This window comes from Mirounga leonina, unplaced genomic scaffold (assembly GCF_011800145.1).
Source record: "Mirounga leonina isolate KUSES-001 unplaced genomic scaffold, KU_Mleo_1.0 Mir_101595, whole genome shotgun sequence".
Taxonomy (NCBI): Eukaryota; Metazoa; Chordata; class Mammalia; order Carnivora; family Phocidae; genus Mirounga; species Mirounga leonina.
The window spans coordinates 11,083,831-11,103,666 of record NW_023270158.1 but is presented as its reverse complement, the minus strand read 5'-3'; positions in this window follow the sequence as shown (position 1 = coordinate 11,103,666).

Genomic DNA, 19,836 nt, shown 5'->3' with positions numbered 1-19,836 from the left:
AAGGCACTTACATTTAAGAAAGCTCACTAATGAAACAAAAGCAAAAATGAACTTATGGGACTTCATCAAGATAAAAAGCTTCTGCACAGCAAAGGAAACAGTCAACAAAACTAAAAGGTAACCCACAGAATGGGAGAAGATATTTGCAAATGACATATCAGATAAGGGGCTGGTATCCAAGACCTGTAAAGAACTTCTCAAACTCAACACTCCAAAAACAAATAATCCAGTCAAGAAATGGGCAGAAGAGGGGCACCTGGGTGGCTCAGCCGTTTAGCGTCTGCCTTCGGCTCAGGTCATGATCCCAGGGTCGTGGGATCGAGCCCCACATCGGGCTCCTTGCTCAGGAGGAAAGCCTGCTTCTCCCTCTCCCACTTCCCCTGCTTGTGTTCCCTCTCTTGTCTCTCTCTCTCTGTGTCAAAAAATAAATAAAAAAAAATTAAAAAAAAAAAAAGAAATGGGCAGAAGACATGAACAGACACTTCTCTACAGAAGACATACAAATAGCTAACAGACACATGAAAAAATGCTCCACATCACTAGCCATCAGGGAAATATAAATCAAAACCACAATGAGATACCATCTTACACCAGTCAGAATGGCTAAAATTAACAAGATAGGACACAACAAGTGTTGGCAAGGATGTGGAGAAAGGGGAACCCCCTCACACTGTTGGTGGGAAAGCAAGCTGGTGCAGCCACTCTGGAAAACAGTAGGGACGTTCCTCAAAAAGTTAAAAATAGAGCTACCCTATGACCCAGCAATTGCACTACTGGGTATTTACCCCAAAGACCCAGATGTAGTGAAAAGAAGGGGCACATGCACCCCAATGTTCATTGCAGCAATGTCCACAGTAGCCAAACTGTGGAAGGAGCCAAGATGTCCTTCAGTGGATGAATGGATAAAGAAGATGTGGTTCATATATACAATGGAATATTACTCAGCCATCAGAAAGGATGAATACACACCATTTGCATCGACATGGATGGAACTGGAGGGGTTTATGCTAAGTGAAATAAATCAAGCAGAGAAAGACAATTATCATATGCTTTTACTCATATGTGGAATATAAGGAATAGCATAGAGGACCACAGGGGAAGGGAGGGAAAACAGAATGGGAAGAAATCAGAGAGGGAGACAAAACATGAGACACTCTGGACTCCAGGAAACAAACTGAGGATTGCAGAAGGGAGGGGGTGGGGGAATGGGGTAACCGGGTGATGGGTATTAAGGAGGGCATGTGATGTGATGAGCACTGGGTGTTATATGCAACTAATGAATCATTGAACACTACACCAAAAACTAATGATGTACTATATGTTGGCTAATTGAATTAAAAAAAAAAAAAAAGATAGAAAAGCCCACTAACAGATCATTTACATTATGCAAAGACAGACCCAGGAGTAAGGTTCACAAGGGCAGGCATTTTTGTATGTTCCCTGATCCCAAGTGCCTAGAACGCAGCCTAGCACACAGTAGTGCTCAATAATATTTACTGAATGAATGAACGAACAAATGAATGAATGGAGGTTGAGGTAAAACGGAACTAATATTTTTGAGTTGTCTTCTGGCTTCTTCAAGAGAAGGGGAGAATGGTCTTGACTTCAGGAGATGAAAAACAGCTCTTGCAGAAGAAAGGAGGAAAAGTTATGATCAGGAGAGAGGACTGGGTAGAGGACGGTAGGGCAGAAGCCAAGAAAACAAGAGGGAACAGGATCGAATGCAAATCTCCCACAATTCTTTGAATCAATCTAAGACCTACAGTGATGACTGAACTACAAAGGCATTTCAAAACTAGAATTGTAGAAGTCAGTGAATTGCAAACAGTGTCTGGCAATATAAGTTGAGAATTAAAAATATGTATTAGCAAAATTCAGAGAAGAAATTGTCTGCCCCGAAGGATTCTCTCAAAATTTTTTTTCCTTTAAAAAGAAAAATGGGATAGTTAGTCAGCAGAGCTAGGGCATTTATAACAATGTCTTTTCTCTCACCATTGATTTGTTTTCATTAGGTAAGTAGTTAGTTTTCTAAAGCGTTTTTTTCCTCCTTTTGCTCTTGGCCTTAACAAAATTGGTGGTTTTGGCACTATCATTAATTCCATAGTTGCAAAATTCCCTTAGAGAAACATAATAACTTTCATTTATTGAAAATACTAAGGGAAAGATAGTTTATTAGGTATTCGGATGACTGGATGTTGAGAAACATATCATTTATCATTTAAAATATCTCTGGTGCAAGGGCATTGTTAAGTGAATGCATATAAAACATAGAACATCTGGATTAAAACAGAAATGGCAATGAGATACATTACACCAGACAAGTGGGTATTTGGGGACACAGGGCTGACTGAGTTTTTCACATTTTACCAGCACATTTGCAGACAGACAGAAAGAGCTTAGATGCTCCCATCCAATCCTAGAAGCTTTTTTTTTTTTTGTCCACCTTACACATTGGTAACAACTGGGGATGACTGGGAAAATTGTCCCGTATCACCAGTGTATGAGATTCACTCACTAATAGACACAAACACAGGGGCGCCTGGGTGACTCAGTCGTTAAGCGTCTGCCTTCAGCTCAGATCATGATCCCAGGGTCCTGGGATCGAGTCCCGCATCGGGCTCCCTGCTCGGCGGGGTCCTGCTTCTCCCTTTCCCACTCCCCCTGCTTGTGTTCCCTCTCTCACTGTGTCTCTCTCTGCCAAATAAATAAATAAAATCTTTAAAAACAAATAGCCACAAACATGTCTAAATTGACAAACTCTGAGTAGTAGCTCAGCCATACTGATAAACAAATTTGGTCAGTAATGATGCTATTTATCATAAATATTCCCTAACATGTCAAATGTATGAATTAGATTACTCTAGAAATTAAGAGCTAGGGAGGATTTTGGAGATTATCTTCTCTGATCCATCAATTTGGTGGAAGATGCAATCAAATGATGATAGTAACACACATTCCCTGCTCTTAGGGACCTATCAGTTTCATGGGACAAGAGTCCCTAAACAGGAAATTACAATACAGTGTAATGGGAGGGGCCAATAGGGGCACAGAATATAGCGTTATATAGCAATGACATGATCTCTTGCTTTGGGAACTCTGTGAGGATCAAAAGTAACTGGCCTGAAGAGAGGACTCTGAAGCTGAATCAATAAAGAAAGACTAAGAGTGGTACAGGTTATGTGGAGCAAGGGCATTTCCGGGAGTAGAAAAAGAAAGCCCAGGAGGAAAGAAAAAGCACACTGTGTTGAAAAAGCAGCAAGCAGTCTACTCGGATTGGTTGGCACACAGAAATGACAGTAAGATGGAGGACTCTGGGTGTCAGAAAAAGAAATAATTTTACATCTAGAATCTATATGTATGTATATTCTTGAATCAAAACGTCACAACATGATACTTAGCCACACTACAAGCAATGTATTCTATTCTCTATTCCATTCAAAGGTGTTGGCCAGTTCCAACTAACATAAAGGAGATGAGACACTAAAGTGTCATGATCCGGTGTTTGAAAGATGCTCATGTCATATGAAAGTTGAAGGTTGAGGGACAATAAGCAAAGGTCAGATCATAATAAACTATCTAGATTAGACATTACACATTGGGGAATAGGGACTCAAGGAAGGATTTTGAGCAGGGTGACGTAATACCATTTACATTTAGAAAGATCATTCTAAATTGTTCCAGAAAGGATTGGAAAGGTTCTGGGAAAGCAGAGCAATGTTAAGAGTTTTTTAAAGGTAATGTAAGCAATTTAGAATGGTACCAAAATGAAGGCAGTTGTTTTGATGATGAAGAAGAACAATTAAGAGTTATAATTAACAGAACTTTGTTGTTGTCTGGAAGAGGGGATAAATCAGAGAGGAAAAACAGTAGTTACATTCTGAGGACTTGTTCTTAGAAAATATGTGAATAGTAACACCAATCACTGAAAGATGGAAAAATTTGAAAGAACAGGTTCCAAGAGCTGAGAATAATGATTCTGTTGGATATCCAAGTAGAGATATCAAACCACAATGTAAGTCTATGATTCTGGATAACAAATGAAAGTTGTGGCTGAACAGATCTGGGAACTAGCAGCATATGCAAAATAACTGAAGCCATCATTTAAAAACCCATTTACGTACTGTAAATATATGTATTTTTAAGATTTTGTTTGTTTGACAGAGAGAGCGAGAGCTCAAGCAGCGGGGAGCGGCAGGCAGAGGGAGAGGGAGAAGCAGGCCTCCCGCAAAGCAGGGAGTCCGATGCGGGGCTCGATCCCAGGACGCTGGGATCATGACCTGAGCCGAAGGCAGACGCCTAACCGACTGAGCCACCCAGGCGCCCCTACAAGACTGTAAATATTTCTAATATTTTATGACCCTTAAAAATGCACAGAGCCCTATTGCTATGTGTGTATAGTACATTATCATTCTCTTACACAAATGAGGAAACTGAGGCTCAGGGAGTTTAAATAATTTACAAAGCTAACATAGTGCTGCCAGAACTCAAGACTCAACGCCAGCTTTTAGTGTTGCATCTTTCCATTTCTTTCCAGTTTACCGAGATGTTCCTCTCCGTCACACCATCTGCTTTAACTTGAAGTCATTAGAATAAACAAATCTCTCCTTGTCCAAATAATACCTAGCTCATCTGCATTTCTAAGTCATTAATTATTTGGCTGTTTGTTTACAGCAGTTTGACAAATTATACTCCATAATTCATAGAACATCATCATTCATCCCTGGAAGGCCAATCTCCTGTTCTATGTATTTATTCTCTTTTATCCCTACATTCAGTTTTCCATCCCCTGCCATGGACTCATTTTCTAATCTGTTAGGTATTTATTCTTGGATGTGTATTATATTGCGTGCGTGCATGTAAGTTTGTTTTTCTCTTCCTGTTTTAACTTCAATCTGTCTTTTTTAAGAGCTATTTGTTTTTCAGAGCTGTTACATACGCAGATCTAGTTGTTTGTAACTGCTACATCCAGTTCTGTAGTATGCACTGACCACATTTTACTTAACACTTCCCTCTGAGGTCTGCATGTGGTTGTCTTCAACTTCTTTTTTTCCAGCTTCAGGGAGATATAATTGATATACAACACTGTGTAAGTTACACAAAGTAATCATTTAAACATTTTCTTTAAGGACCTGTGTCAGAGTTCTCTGAGCTATATATTCTGGCTAGAGATGCAAGGTCACAGGGTATGGTAACACTTAATTTCACTAAACATTATCAGATTCTTTTTCAGAATGGCTGTTACTGGTATCCTCTCCAAAGCACATAAACTTTAGGAGTTTTATTTAAGAAATTCTTCCACCCCTAGGTCCCCAAGTTATTCTTCTACTTTTTCTTCTATTAATTTTATAGTTTTACCTTTCATAATTAAGTATTAATCTATCTTGATTGTGTGTACAAATATATACATATAATCATATATATTTATTGTATCTATGGATAGATAAACACAGGTTACATATATATGTCTTATATAAAATAAGCTAGTTTTATTAACAACATCCACTACCCAATTCATATTTTCTCCATTGATTTTCAGTATCACTGTTATATTAATTTATCAACATTCTCTGTCTTCTCTAAAGCAGGACTCCTGAGCCTAAAAGAGCACCATGTAACAGGTTTATTTTGTACTTCAATCAACTGATCTCAAGTTTTTATAATTTCACATTCTTCTTATTATGATCCTTCTGTGGAAGTGGTGAATCTGCTGATTTTAAACAATACAAATGATTCAACACAGTTGCATCAAGCCTCTCTGAACCTTTGAATTTGCTAAAGGCCTCTATAACTGGGCAGACAGAACACGCTTCTCAGAAACATCCCTGTAAAGGAACAATAGAGCTGACACAGAGTTCTGGGCTGCAATAACCCCAGTTGTTCCACGGATTTAAGGTGGGGGATGTTCAGACAACTTTCTTCCTGGGGAAAATAAATATTATAATGGCCACCTACAGATCTCACGTGAATTTTCAGATTCACTGACTGATACTTATGGTAAAGCAATGTGAGACATTTACTGTTATAAAATCTCGTTATTTCCAATTTCTAGATTTAGGCACTCTGAACAATTGGTAAAGATGTTTTAGGACTCTTCCCCTCCTTAAAACAAATCCCAGCAAAAATAAACACACAAATTAAGTTGTGTACACTTAGTTACTCACTGTTTTCTCTACATAAGAGTAGAATCTCTACAGCTCTCAAAAGAAGCTTTTAAAATTTCCTACTTCAAGAAGCTCAGTATCTCTGAGCTATGGACAAACTTTAAAAACCGAGTTTTAAAGAGTACTCTATTAACATAGTCACTGTCCTACAACTCTGTTCTGGACCAGCAGGAAACATTGAGCCTGTTTGTCCTCCTTTTGTCACCAGGAGCCCAGCAGTAGCTAGTTCTCCTCTGCATCTGTTTGTAAACAGGGTAATGGCTTTAACATCCTCGAATACTTGCAGAAGTCTATGCAAATTTATTCCAGATGAGGGCGGCCAATAGCTACTTCTCATGCTTCTGTTCTCTGTTATCATGCTGCCCACCTCGGCTCTGAGTAACAATTTGAACTTCACATTTGCCAAATGATGCTAGAAACATCTGTTGACTGATTTCCCCCAAAATAGCTCTGGGTGTCCAACCTTAGTCACCCCTATTCCGAAAGGTCAGACCATTTCAGCTTCCACTAATTGCTACGTTCTCTCTCCCTCTCGGCATCATTTCAAGACAAATTATCCCTTCCTCTGCTCTCTTTATCATAATCCTTTGAGTAATTTTCACCCAATGTTTGAATCTTTTAAAGTGATTGATAGTATTCATTTGAAGAGTGATCTCATCTCCTCTTTTAGATATTTCTTAATACTTTGGTTTTAGGAGAGCAAATGGGAAAGGGGACACAAGCTGATTCATTTCCCACTTTGGTTACCTCTTTACAAACATGTATGCGTTATTTTTCTTAGAGAAATTCTGCTCCAGGGTAATTAATTCAAAACCATTCTCATTTTCTGTTTCACATCCTTACTAGAAGAGTCTTGAGTTAATATCTCTCCCAGGCCAACTTCAAACCTATCAAAATATTTATAAGTTATTATTAATATAATAAGAGTTATCTTCCTCCGAATGAATTTTTTTCCCTGTCATTCCTTTGAAAGCATTATTTCAAGAGTTTTTCATTTCCATCCCTTTCATGGTGCATATGTTTTGGTTTTCTGAAGTACGGTTGTGTCTGAAAGCTACAGCACTTTCAAGTGCTGAAACAGAGTAAGCCCAAAAAAATAGCAGTGGAAAGGCAAAAAAAAAAATCACATCTCCTTTGCGGCATTGTGAGCAAATTCACTTTTCTTCAGAAGGTAGGGTCCCCAGCAGGGTAAGGATTAAAGGTTTTTGGCTGGATTTGCTACAAGTAAAAACAGGGCACCGACTACTGTAATTAACGTCAACATCCAGAAGAAGAAAAGCACCAACTTATTTGAGAGATTGATTTAGCATTTTAGTTATTATGTCTCCAGTAAGGAGAAGAAGAAAAAGAACTGAGGAATTCACTCAGGAAAAGAACAATGACGCAGATAATCACAGAGGGAAAGTTCAGGAATGAGGGTCCTGAGAACTCTGATGAAAAAAACTCAGAAGAAAGGAAGAAGGAAGAAACGGTGACAAAGGAGAAACCTGGAGAAGACAGAGTATAACAGAGGCAGGCAAGAGGAAAATGCAAAGGGGGAAGAGAGAGAGGTGAAAAGAGAAACTAATGCAGCATTTTAAAGTGTATCCTTGGAACCACTATGCAAATCCCACAGTCCGGCCTGCAGAGCGACTGCTACACAGGTCTTTTCAGAACAGACACTTAATTAAACATCCACAGTCACATTTTTAATACACATCATTGATAATCTGTGTGTGTGTGTGTGTGTGAATGAAGGAGGGAGGGAGGGAAAGATGGGGGAAGGAAGAAAGAAACTGAGAGAGAGAGAGAGAGAGAGAGAGAGAGAGATATCCAGATCAAGCCAGAGACAGATCACAAAGTCTACTATAGGGTTCTACTTCTCATGAATTTAATCAGAGTGGAATACCTCAAAGCTTAAGGGATTTATTTTCTTAAAATAATCACTAGCACTATGACCTTGAACATGATACTTGACCTCTTTAAATTTCAATGTCCTCACCTAAAAAATGGAGATGAGAGCAACATCTATTTGGAGTTTTGATGAGGATTAAATTAGCTAACATACATAATTTAGGGTACGGCCTGCCCTACAGTGAGCATGATAGAAACGTTAGCTAGGATTAGTAGGAGTATAAGTAGCAGTTACAATAGCAGTGAAGAAGCTGTGGGTGAACTTGTACTCAGAACTCATTAATACTCTTCCCAGAAAAATGGAGAGAATGATGTATACAGGGAGGAATCCAAGAACAGGAGTCAGGGAATAAGGATCTGTGTTGGATTTTTCCAGTAGATGGTTGTGTGACCTTTCAATTTAATATCCTGGAGCCTGGCTTTCCTCATTTCTGACAAGAACGCATTGGCCTAATTTATACCAAAGTTCTTCAGATACTAATCTTCAGTGGTAGCTTTTATCTGATTTAAGTTGTCTTGGACTCCAACATGTAGAAGATCTATCACTAAAGAGAGTGCTAGATGCTTGGCCCTGTGGTTTCACAGGACCTAATGTCACCCATCCAGACTACAGGATAAGCCAACTTAACATACACTTGTGATCACTCCGTATTATTTCCTACCTCTCAGTCCACCTTGGGGTGCATCCATTATAAAAGCCTGAACAAATTTTCAGAAGAGTTAATTACTGAATATTTTTTGCTTAGTGTCTCAGGTGAAACAGACCTGATATAAAATTCCATCATCTTCTGGTTTGAGGGGGTGGGGGGGCTCTCTCTTAAGTCACCAGGCCATACATGCCAACCCTCTTTGTCCATACATGACCTTCTCTGAGGTTATGAAGTAGGTGCGATACCTTAGGACTCTCTACTGTGGGGTTACACATTTCTTGTTAAGAAAGGGATAAACCAGGGCACCTGGGTGGCTCAGTTAAGGGTCTGCCTTCCACTCAGGTCATGATCCTGGAGTCCCGGGAACAAGTCCAGCATCCGCGGGGAGCCGGCTTCTCCCTCTCCCTTTGCCCCTCCCCCTGCTTGTGTTCTCTCTCTCAAATAAATAAAAATCTTTAAAAAAAAAAAAAAAAAAAAGAAGGGGATCAACCTAAATCCTGTATCTAACCCTTTGCATTAGCTTTGGATAGAAATCTATAGGTAGGGCGCCTGGGTGGCTCAGTTGGTTAAGTGACTGCCTTCAGCTCAGGTCATGATCCTGGAGTCCCGGGATCGAGTCCCGCATCGGGCTCCCTGCTCAGCAGGGAGTCTGCTTCTCCCTCTGACCTTTCTCCTTCTCATGCTCTCTGTCTCTCATTCTCTCTCTCTCAAATAAATAAATAAAATCTTTAAAAAAAAAAAAAAGAAATCTATAGGTAGATAGTTGAGATTAAAAAGCCCACTCGTAGGGTTAAAATAGAAGAAATGACTTACATTTAAAATTATTATTTTAGTGACAATTTTTAGTGACCACATTGTATTGATGAAATCTAGCAGTGCCAAACCCATAGAGAGAAAATTTAAGTAAAACTTTGAAAAAAGAGGATGAATTATAACTCTGGAGTAGCACTAGAAATTTGACTACTGTGATCTTACAGGCCACCCAGTATCTAATTATAGAAAATTCCCATACTTAATTTTAAAGGTCAGTTTGATTCAGATACACATAATCTGATATATGTAGATATCTGCATATATATATATGCATTATTTTTACTAGGCTTTCCTATATATTTCCCATTAGACTTCAGGTGAGAAACCAAAATTTTTAATAAGAATATACACAGCTATGACTAGAAACACATTTTATATCCCCTATTTCCCTGAGTTGTTCACAATGAATGATATTAAGTTTTTCTTATTAACTTGTGAAACTTTTAATATTACAATCCTAAATTATATTCCCATGAAGTTCACAAATGTGTTTTCTTGATATTGTACATTGAAATTCGGCCTGAGTTACCACTTAATTTTTCACTTTTCACTTGTTCATTCTTTTATTCTTTTCCTCCATCAGTACTGCAAAATATGGAGATTCATTTTTTCACTCAACAAGCATGTATTGATTCCTCAAAAGTTACATAAGTTTCTGGGAACCTTTATCCATCAGACATCTTAGCCTTCTCTAAATTATCTTCTTGACTAAGTCTGAAATTGGCTTCACCATTTCTTAAATTTCTTACAGCTTAGTAAAGTAGAAAACCATTTTATGAACTCACTGTAACCCTTCAAGATAATCAATATTAGGAAGTGTATTCAACTGTCAGAAATAACTTTTTAGACAATAATTACAGAGCACAATGGCAGCTTCTCATTCATCAATGAAAAAATGTCTATGGACAGAAAAAGAATATCTAAGGCATAGGAGATTCTGCTCCTGAAATATGTCTTTTTTTTTTTTACACACCCAATAGTTGGGCTTAACTGTGGAGAGTGCTTGTTTTGTAACAAAATGGTGACGCCATTACAAGAAAGTGGCTCATTCTAGCAGCTGTTTCTCAGCACACTTGCACCACAGATGCCAGAAGATTGCTCAGACTGTTCATACCGTGCTTTGTTATCATCCTTTGATGGGGGAAGCCTCCACCACATTTAAAGTGTAATAAGGTGATTTTTTTTCCCCAAAGAGTTCAGGGAAAATGTTTATTTAGCAACTCTATATTGTCAGCTATTTATATTTTGAATATAGGTGGAAAACTGAAAGGTTTTAAGTAACAAATGGAATGAATGAGGAAAATATGTTTGGTCACAAGGAAGGCTGAGCAAATGCACGTGGCGAGTTCTAAGCAACTCTAATCACACGTATCACTGATTACAGCCTAAGAGTATCATTTTTTGGTCTCATGGATCACAACTTTCCATGTATTAGATTTAAGAGCAAGAGTATTAGCTTTGTGCTCTTTCCAAAGAAACACATAAAAAGTCCATTATATTTTATATTCTCTCTTCTTTAGAGCATTAGAATTATGAAAAATTAAACTCTTCCTTATCAAAATTGTATGTCACCTTGTAGATCATAGGAAAAGCATAGAAAATAGAATAAAAAAGCACACAATGAACTTCATGAAAAGGGACTACAGGAGTTCTTTTAGCTCACTGTCATAAAAGCATTTCTTTGTCAAGTTAGTTTCACTAAAACTGGGATCTGGATTTTATTTAAGTTCAAAAGGATGTTCTTTCAAGAAACACTTATTGGATGGTTACTATATGCCATGTGATACTCTTAGTACTACAGAGACATCTCAGTTAATACTCAGAAAGATACTATTCACTAGCCATTTTAGTTTTATTTTTACATCTTAAAATAGATGTGAAAACAGAAGCTCAGAGTTGTCAAGTAACTTCCCCTAAGATCCATAGCTCTAAAGTAAATAAAATCAAATTAAAATGCACGTCTAATTCCAAAGGCTTTGTTCTTTGCCTCACGTCACACGGCTTCCATAAACTCTCCTATTTATTGTAGCCTAATGCGTTACCTTCAAGATGCTTAGTTTTCATATCCACTTTAATTTTAGCATGATTTCTTATTGTACTTCCTTCTTCCCTTCCCCCAGATTTCTGTCTTACACTGTGCTTTACCATCATGGGGTAAAAAAATGATCCTTCCAAAAAATATTTATGGGGCAATGGCTCTGTGCTCAGCACTGTGTTGGGAGATTAGAAGAGAGTAAGACTTGGTACCCTGATTCATGAAATCCCAGGAGTAAAAGGGTAAAAGGAAAAACACACACACAATAATAATCATATACTAATTAATTTCTAATTAATATATGAATTAACATCTATGTGACAAACACTGTGAGATAAGTACTTCACATGTGAAACTAATTCTAACAACATCCCTATAGAACAGAAATGATCAATATGCCCTACTTATCAGGGAAGTCACCATGGTTTAAGAAGTTAAATAACTTTTCCAAAGAAAACAGTTTTGTAAGAGACAGAAATCATAAATTCATGCTCTTAAGGGAATCCTAAATTAAGGAGATTACCTTTTCTTCTCAATTTGAAGATAACCACCCTTGCTCCATATACCTACCAAAAATATATATATTTCTTCCAATTTGAATATATAAAAAACTTCTTGGGGATGGATTTGATATATTCAAATGCCCCATATCAATACTTAATTTATTATCATGGTAATGTATAAGTATATTTAAAATCACCTATTTTAGAAAATAACCTATTAATTAAGAAAGACCATATTTCTTTTTCTATTATCACATTTTGGGAAGCAATTGCTATTGCCACACTTTAATATCAGGATCTTCAACTCACTGGAGCCAGGGTTCAGGCATCAAATGCAGCTTCCTGAACACTTTGTTGTTACTTTCACCAACATCGTTTGAGCCACGGTACCTTCTCACTCCATTTATAATGCTGTCACTGGCAACTGTACCACAAGCACCAATTCTCATACCCATAGGGCTGCTGTTTGCTTCGTATTCATCCCGTTAAGTGGGTATTTGTTGAGATAGAGCCAAGTATTGCGGGATTTTAGTGTTCCTTAACAGGCTTGTTTACAATTTCCAACATCCACAGTTGCAAAATTATGAACCTAGGAAGTCCGAGGAAGAGTTCTGATCTAGACACAGTAACAGAAATGGTCATCTTGGATACAAATGGCCAACAGACACATGAAAAAATGTTCAACATCACTTGGCATCAGGGAAATCCAAATCAAAACCTCAATGAGATACCACCTCACACCAGTCAGAATGGCTAAAATTAACAAGTCAGGAAATGACAGATGTTGGCGGGGATGCGGAGAAAGGGGAACCCTGCTACACTGTTGGTGGGAATGCAAGCTGGTGCAGCCACTCTGGAAAACAGTATGGAGGTTGCTCAAAAAGTTGAAAATAGAGCTACCCTATGACCGAGCAATTGCACTACTGGGCATTTACCCCAAAGATCCAGATGTAGTGAAAAGAAGGGGCACATGCACCCCAATGTTCATAGCAGCAATGTCCACAGTAGCCAAACTGTGGAAGGAGCCAAGATGTCCTTCAGTGGATAAATGGATAAAGAAGATGTGGTTCATATATACAATGGAATATTACTCAGCCATCAGAAAGGATGAATACCCACCATTTGCATCGACATGGATGGAACTGGAGGGGATTATGCTAAGTGAAATAAGTCAAGCAGAGAAAGAGAGTTATCATACGGTTTCACTCATATGTGAAACATAAGGAATAGCGTGGAGGACCATAGGGGAAGAGAGGGAAAATTTAATGGGAAGAAATCAGAGAGGGAGATGAACCATGAGAGACTCTGGACTCCAGGAACCAAACTGAGGGTTACAGAAGGGAGGGCGGTGGGGGGATGGGGTAAGCGGGTGATGGGTATTAAGGAGGGCACATGTGGTGATGAGCACTGGGTGTTATACACAACTAATGAATCGTTGAACACTACATCAAAAACTCATGATGTATTAGATGCTGGCTAATTAAACATAATAAAAAAAGAAATTTAAAAAAAGAAATGGTCATCTTGGGATATACTTAGTGCACAGAAAACTTAGCCTTATATACTGATGAAAACAGAAGTGAATGAATCAATACAAATTAATCATCCAATTGGGAAGGTGAAAAAAAGAACAAAAAAGTAAACGAAAAGAAAATATAAAAAAAATAAGATGAAAGAAAAATTTCATGCAGTTGAAAGAGAAAGTAAAATAAGTTTTTAAGAAAATCTGTAGGGGTGCCTGGGTGGCTCAGTCAGTTAAGTGTTTGCTCAGGTCATGATCTCAGGGTCCTGGGATCGAGCCCCACATCGGGCTCCCTGCTCAATGGGGAGTCTGCTTCTTCCTCTACCCCTACCCCCCGACCCTGCTTATGCACTCTCTCTCTCTTGACCTCTGTCAAATAAATAAAATCTTTTAAAAAATCTACAAAACAGATCAATCACTTGCTAACCTAATCAAGTAAAGAAAGCACAATATAAAACAAAATAAGAAATGACTTGGGAAAAATAATCACTAAAGGACTACATTTTTTAAATTGTGCTGGATTTCTCCCACTAGCCCCTCCCTACTTTCTTTGCTCCGCCCTGTGCCAAGGGAAGGCTGACTCAAAACTTGCAAGCTTCCTTTCCCTCCGGTTTTCATTTGGGTTTGGCCAAGTGGAAAATCAGAGAATGGTAAGGAAATGAGATTGGGCTATTTATTGCCCCCAAGAACCCTCCCACTAAGCTACTTTGGACTACCTGCATTCCTTCCCCAAAACTACAGTTCCTGCTAGGCAGCCTTCACTATAAAACCACCCTCTCTGGTTCTAGTAATCCCTCTTTCTCTTCTCCCCTTCCCTGCATTGGTGAGAGCTCCCCATTGTTAAAAGCCCAATATCCTGTACTATTCCTCTTTGAGTTCCTTAAACCTTGCCCACATCTTTGTTCTTTTATTTAACTTTCCTCAGAATGCTCAGGTTAAATATGCCAACTATTTCTTGCCAGGGTTCTAACATAGAAAAATCATAGTATATAGAGTGTTTGCAAATATATGTGAAAAACAGGTTAAATTGATAATTTTCTAAGAAATACAATTTACCAAAATTGATTCTAACAGAAAGAAAAAGTACGAATCAATAATAAAGTTAGAAGGAACAGAGAAAGTTGTCAAGTAACTACCCCCTGCTAAAAGGCCAAGCCTAGGCCCAAAAGAACACAGCCAGTTCAGCAAAGGCCAAGTAGAACCAATGCCACTTAATGGTTTCAGAGCACAGAAAAAGAAGGGACATTTACAAAGCGTGTTTATGAAGTGAATTTACCACTGATGCAAAAACTGGATAGAAACTGGACAAAAAAGGAACATACAGACCAGTCTCACTTCTGACTGTCAAAGCAACAATCCCAAATAAAATCTTAGCAAGCAGAATTCATTAAGGCATCAAAACAACAGCATATCAGGGGCAAGTGAGGTTTTCTCAAAAAGTCTAAGAATAGTTTCATATTAAGTAACTTATTAAAATAGCTCATGGTATTAACAGAGCTCAGGAGAAAGATCATGTGATAAACTTCATAGATGCTAAAAAGATACCCCCCAAAATCTTCAGCATCCATTTCTGATGAAAAGCTCAATGATTATTTTTCAAAGTAGTATTGCACACACATGTGCATGCCCCCAAACCAGCATTTTACTCAATAAACACCAAGAGCATCACTGCTCTAATGAATAAGGTAAAAATGCCCACTTTACCGGCTACTATTTAATGCTTTATCTGAAGTATCAGACACTTCTGCACAGCAAAGAAAACGAACTCCTACAACTCAATAGTGAAAAAACAAGTAACCCAATTAAAACATGGGCAAAGGACCCAAACAGACATTTCTCAAATGTCCAACAGCCACATGAAAAGATGCTCAGTATCACTTATCATCAGGGAAATGCAAATCAAAACCACAAGGAGCTGTTCTTACAAAGATGTTAGAATGGCTATTATCAAAAAGATGAAAGATAACAAGTGCACTGAGTAGCAAGGGAATGTGGAAAAGAGAATGCTTGTATACTACTGCGGGAAATGTAAACTGATATAGCTATTATGGAAAACAGTATGAAGATTCCTCAAAATATTAAAAATAGAACTACACTATGATCCAGCAATCCCACTTCCAAGTATACACCCAATGGAAATGAAAACAGGATATCAAGAAGATATCTACATTCCCATGTTTAGTGCAGCCCTATTCCTAATGGTCAAGATATGGAAACAACCTAAGTGGTCGTCAATGGAAAATGGATTAAGAAGATGAGGGGAAAAAAGATGTGAGACACACAGACACGATTATTCAGCCATGAAAAAGGAGGAAATCCTAGCATTTGCAACAATACAAATGGACCCTGAGGCTATTACCCCAAGTCAGCTCAGCCACACAAAAAAAGCAAATACCTTAAGTTACCACTTACATGTGGAACCTAAAAAGGCTTTAAGTCATAAATACAGAGAGTAAAATGGTGGTTACTAGGGGTTGGGAGGTAGGGGAATAGGAGAGATGTTGTTTACGGGTACAAACTTGAGATTAATAGACAAGTCTTGGAGATCTAATGTACAGAACAGTGAATATAGACAACAATATTGCACTGTAATCAAACTTGCTAAGAGACTTCATCTTAATTATTCCCATCACAAAAAAGAAATGATAATTCTGTGATATATCAGCGGTGCAAACTATTATTACAATGGCAATCATATTATAATACAGAAATGTGTCAAGTGAAAAATAATTTCAAGCTTTTCTTAAATTTCCCCAAGCAAGAAAAAGAGGGGGAAATTCTAACAAATTCCATGAAAGTTCAGGTTTCTAAGGCTATTCTACCAGAGTCAGGAGTAGCAAATCTAGAGTTTAGGGTAGAAACAATAAATGCCAGTTATCACCAGAACTTCTCATTGCATTTATCACTAAGTAGCTGAGCAGACAAATCAATAACATGCAAAATAAATTTCAGGTGACTCCTTTTTCCTTGAAAATAAATGACGAATGATGAGATTTGTCTGATGTTTTAGAATAGCTGACGTTTTAGAATAGGTAGATGCATAGATTACTTGGCTGCTGGTCCTTCAGGAGTGTAGTAAGCACCACAGAGATGAAAAAATTTAAAATGAATTCTAAACCTAGGGCCAAAAAAGGAGTTATGAAATCTCACTAATAATTTCTGGAACAGTTTCAAGACTTTCAAAATGATCAGCAATGTCTGGGTATGTGTCCAAAAGAATTCAAAACAAGATCTCAGAGAGATATGGACACCCATGTTCATTGCAGCATTATTCACAACAGCCAAGAGGTGGAAGCAACCCAGGTGTCTGTTGGGGGGTGAATGGATAAAGAAAATGTGGTAGATGCATACAGTGAAATATTATCCAACCTCAAAAAAGAAGGAGATCTTATCGCATACTGCAACATGGATGAACCTTGAAGACCTGAGGCTAAGTGAAATAAGTGAGCCACACAAAAAAAACCCATAAAAAATAAAAAACGAAGAGACAACTACAGTGTGATTACACTCATAGGAAGTAGCTACAGTAACCAAACTTAGAGCAACAGAAAGTGAAATGGTGGCTACCAGGGACTGGGGGAGGAGGAAATCGGGAATTGGTATTCACTGGGGATAGGGTTTCAGTTTTGCAAGACGAGAAAGGGCTAGAGATCTGTTGCAAAATATGAACATACTTAACACTACTGAAATGTACTCTTTAAAATTGTTAAGTAGGGCGCCTGGGTGGCTCAGATGTTTAAGCGTCTGTCTTCGGCTCAGGTCATGATCCCAGCGTCCTGGGATCGAGTCCCACATCGGGCTCCCTGCTCCTTGGGAGCCTGCTTCTCCCTCTGCCTCTCTCTCTGTCTCTCATGAATAAATAAATAAAATCTTAAAAAAAAAAAATTGTTAAGTAATGGTATATTTTATGATACGTGGGTTTTTATTGTGTTGTTTTGTTTTACTGTATTTTAAAAAAAATCAGCCATGGATTTGGTTCACCACAGTTACCGTAGTGATTAAAAATAAGGATTTTATGATTGATCAAAACTGCATTTGAACCCTGGCTTTACTGCATTCTAATACTGTGACTTTGCAAACATCACATGAACTGTCTGTGCCTATGAGACTATCCGTAAAATGGAGACCTATAACAGCCTAGACTCAGGAGACAGAGTGCCCAGATTCTAGTACCATCTGTGCCACTTACTTTTTTTTTTTTTAAGATTTTATTTATTTATTTGACAGAGAGATAGACAGAAGAGCACAAGCAGAGGGAGTGGCAGAGGGAGAGGGAGAAGCAGGCTCTACACTGAGCAGGGAGCCTGATGCGGGACTCGATCCCAGGACCCTGAGATCATGACCTGAGCCGAAGGCAGACACTTAACCATCTGAGCCACCCAGGCGCCTGCCACTTACTTTTTATAACTCAACCTCTGTAAGCCTCAGTTTTCTAATTTTAAGGATAAAATGAGATAATGTGTTAATAGAATATCACAGTATGTCAGGCACATCATATTCACTAATTAAACCAATATTTATTAAATACACAGTATGTGCCAGGCACTGTTCTAGACGCCGGGTAAGGGCCTAAGGATTGTGTAGCTGGTCGCGGGATAGTGTGGGCCTGGAGCTGGAGTAGGCTTGGCAAGATCCCTGAACAGGCAGGGGGACCCCGTAACAGCAGTAGTCAGTGACGGGGAGAGGGTAGGAGATGTAGTTAGTGGAGTGACAGGGGCCGGATCCCTCAGGGCTCTGAAGTCCTTTGTAAGGACTTCGATTTTGACACTGAGTGAAATGCAGAGCTATTAGAGGGTTGTAACAGAGAAGTAACCTAAATTGACTTATATCTCAAAAAAAACCTCATTCTGTCTTCTGGGTTGAGAACAGATCTTAGGGGGCATTGGTAGTGGCAGGGACTTGGGTTTTTGTAAGTAGTACCTGCAATTGATACTATATTTTATTATTATGTTTTATCAAAGGCAGGCATGAAATACCCATAACGCCATGTTGAAAATTCCAGCTTGCACAGAAGACCATAGGCAGTAAATGCAGAGATAAGATGGACAGAAAAACTGGCCAGTGCTGTAATGACTTATTCTTTAAAGTGGGAGTTGATTCTGAGTGCTTCTCCCCTGGGCCTCTGGGCAGAAGTAGCAACTGTAGACAATAGAGAAGGACCCCCAGTACAGGCTGAGGGAAAGCACTGACCTGGCACTATGACCTGGAAGTTTTGAGCTGAAAGACTTCTACCTTCAAAGGCAGGAAACAGGAAGCGGAAGCTGGTCTGCCCCTTCCAGGTGGCTTATTTTTCCTCCCCTAACTGGGATCTGACAGGTTCATGGAAATGCTGGGCAGTGGTGGAAATATTAGTCTGGTATTTGACTTAGGACAATTCTTTATCTTCTTAGTTTTTCTTGAGCTACCAGTGAAAATCATTACAGTTTTTCCTTCTTGATGACTAAGTAACAAAAGCACACAACTAAACGCTCTTAAAACAGGGAGAAAATGCAGGTTATCTCAAACTTGTCAAGGAATCAGTTCCTCCTGAGTAACTTGTATGCTCCCATCCAACTCAGAGTGACAAGCAGAGTCAGGAGAGCGACCTCTGACACCTTACACAATCCCTCTCACCCTCCACCCGGATTCTTTTCTGACAGCATTCTTCCATCTCTTGCTCTCCACGTGTCTGCTAGAGCCACACAGGCCTCCTTCCCGCTGTCCACGCACACAGGGACTGGCGTGAATGGTGCTCCTCAAAAAGATGTGTCCTGTGCAATATGAATACGGCCTTATTTGGAAAAAAGGTTCTTTGCAGATGTAATTAAGGACCTTGACTAAAATCATTCTGGATTACCGGGGTGGGCCCTAAATTCAGCAACAAGCGTCCTTACGAATTACACAAAAGAAGACACAGATACACAGAGAAGGCCAAGCCGGAGACACAGAGGAGAAGGTCATGCGGAGATAAAGGCAAAGATTAAGGCGGTGCAACCACAACCAAGGAACACCTTGAGCCATCAGAACTGGAAGAGGCAAGGAAGGATTCTCGTTTCGAACCTCTGGAGGGAGTGTGGCACCCTGTTTGCAGCTTTATTTCAGACTTCTGACTTTTAGAATTGTCAGAGAATATATTTCTGTTGTTTTAAGCCGCCTGGTTTATGGTAATTTATCACAGTAACTTTAAGAAACTAAAACAACCATACAACAGATACTCTCCTCTCAGGACCTTTGCACTTGCTGTTTCCTCTGCCCGGACCATTCTCTTCAGATATTTGCA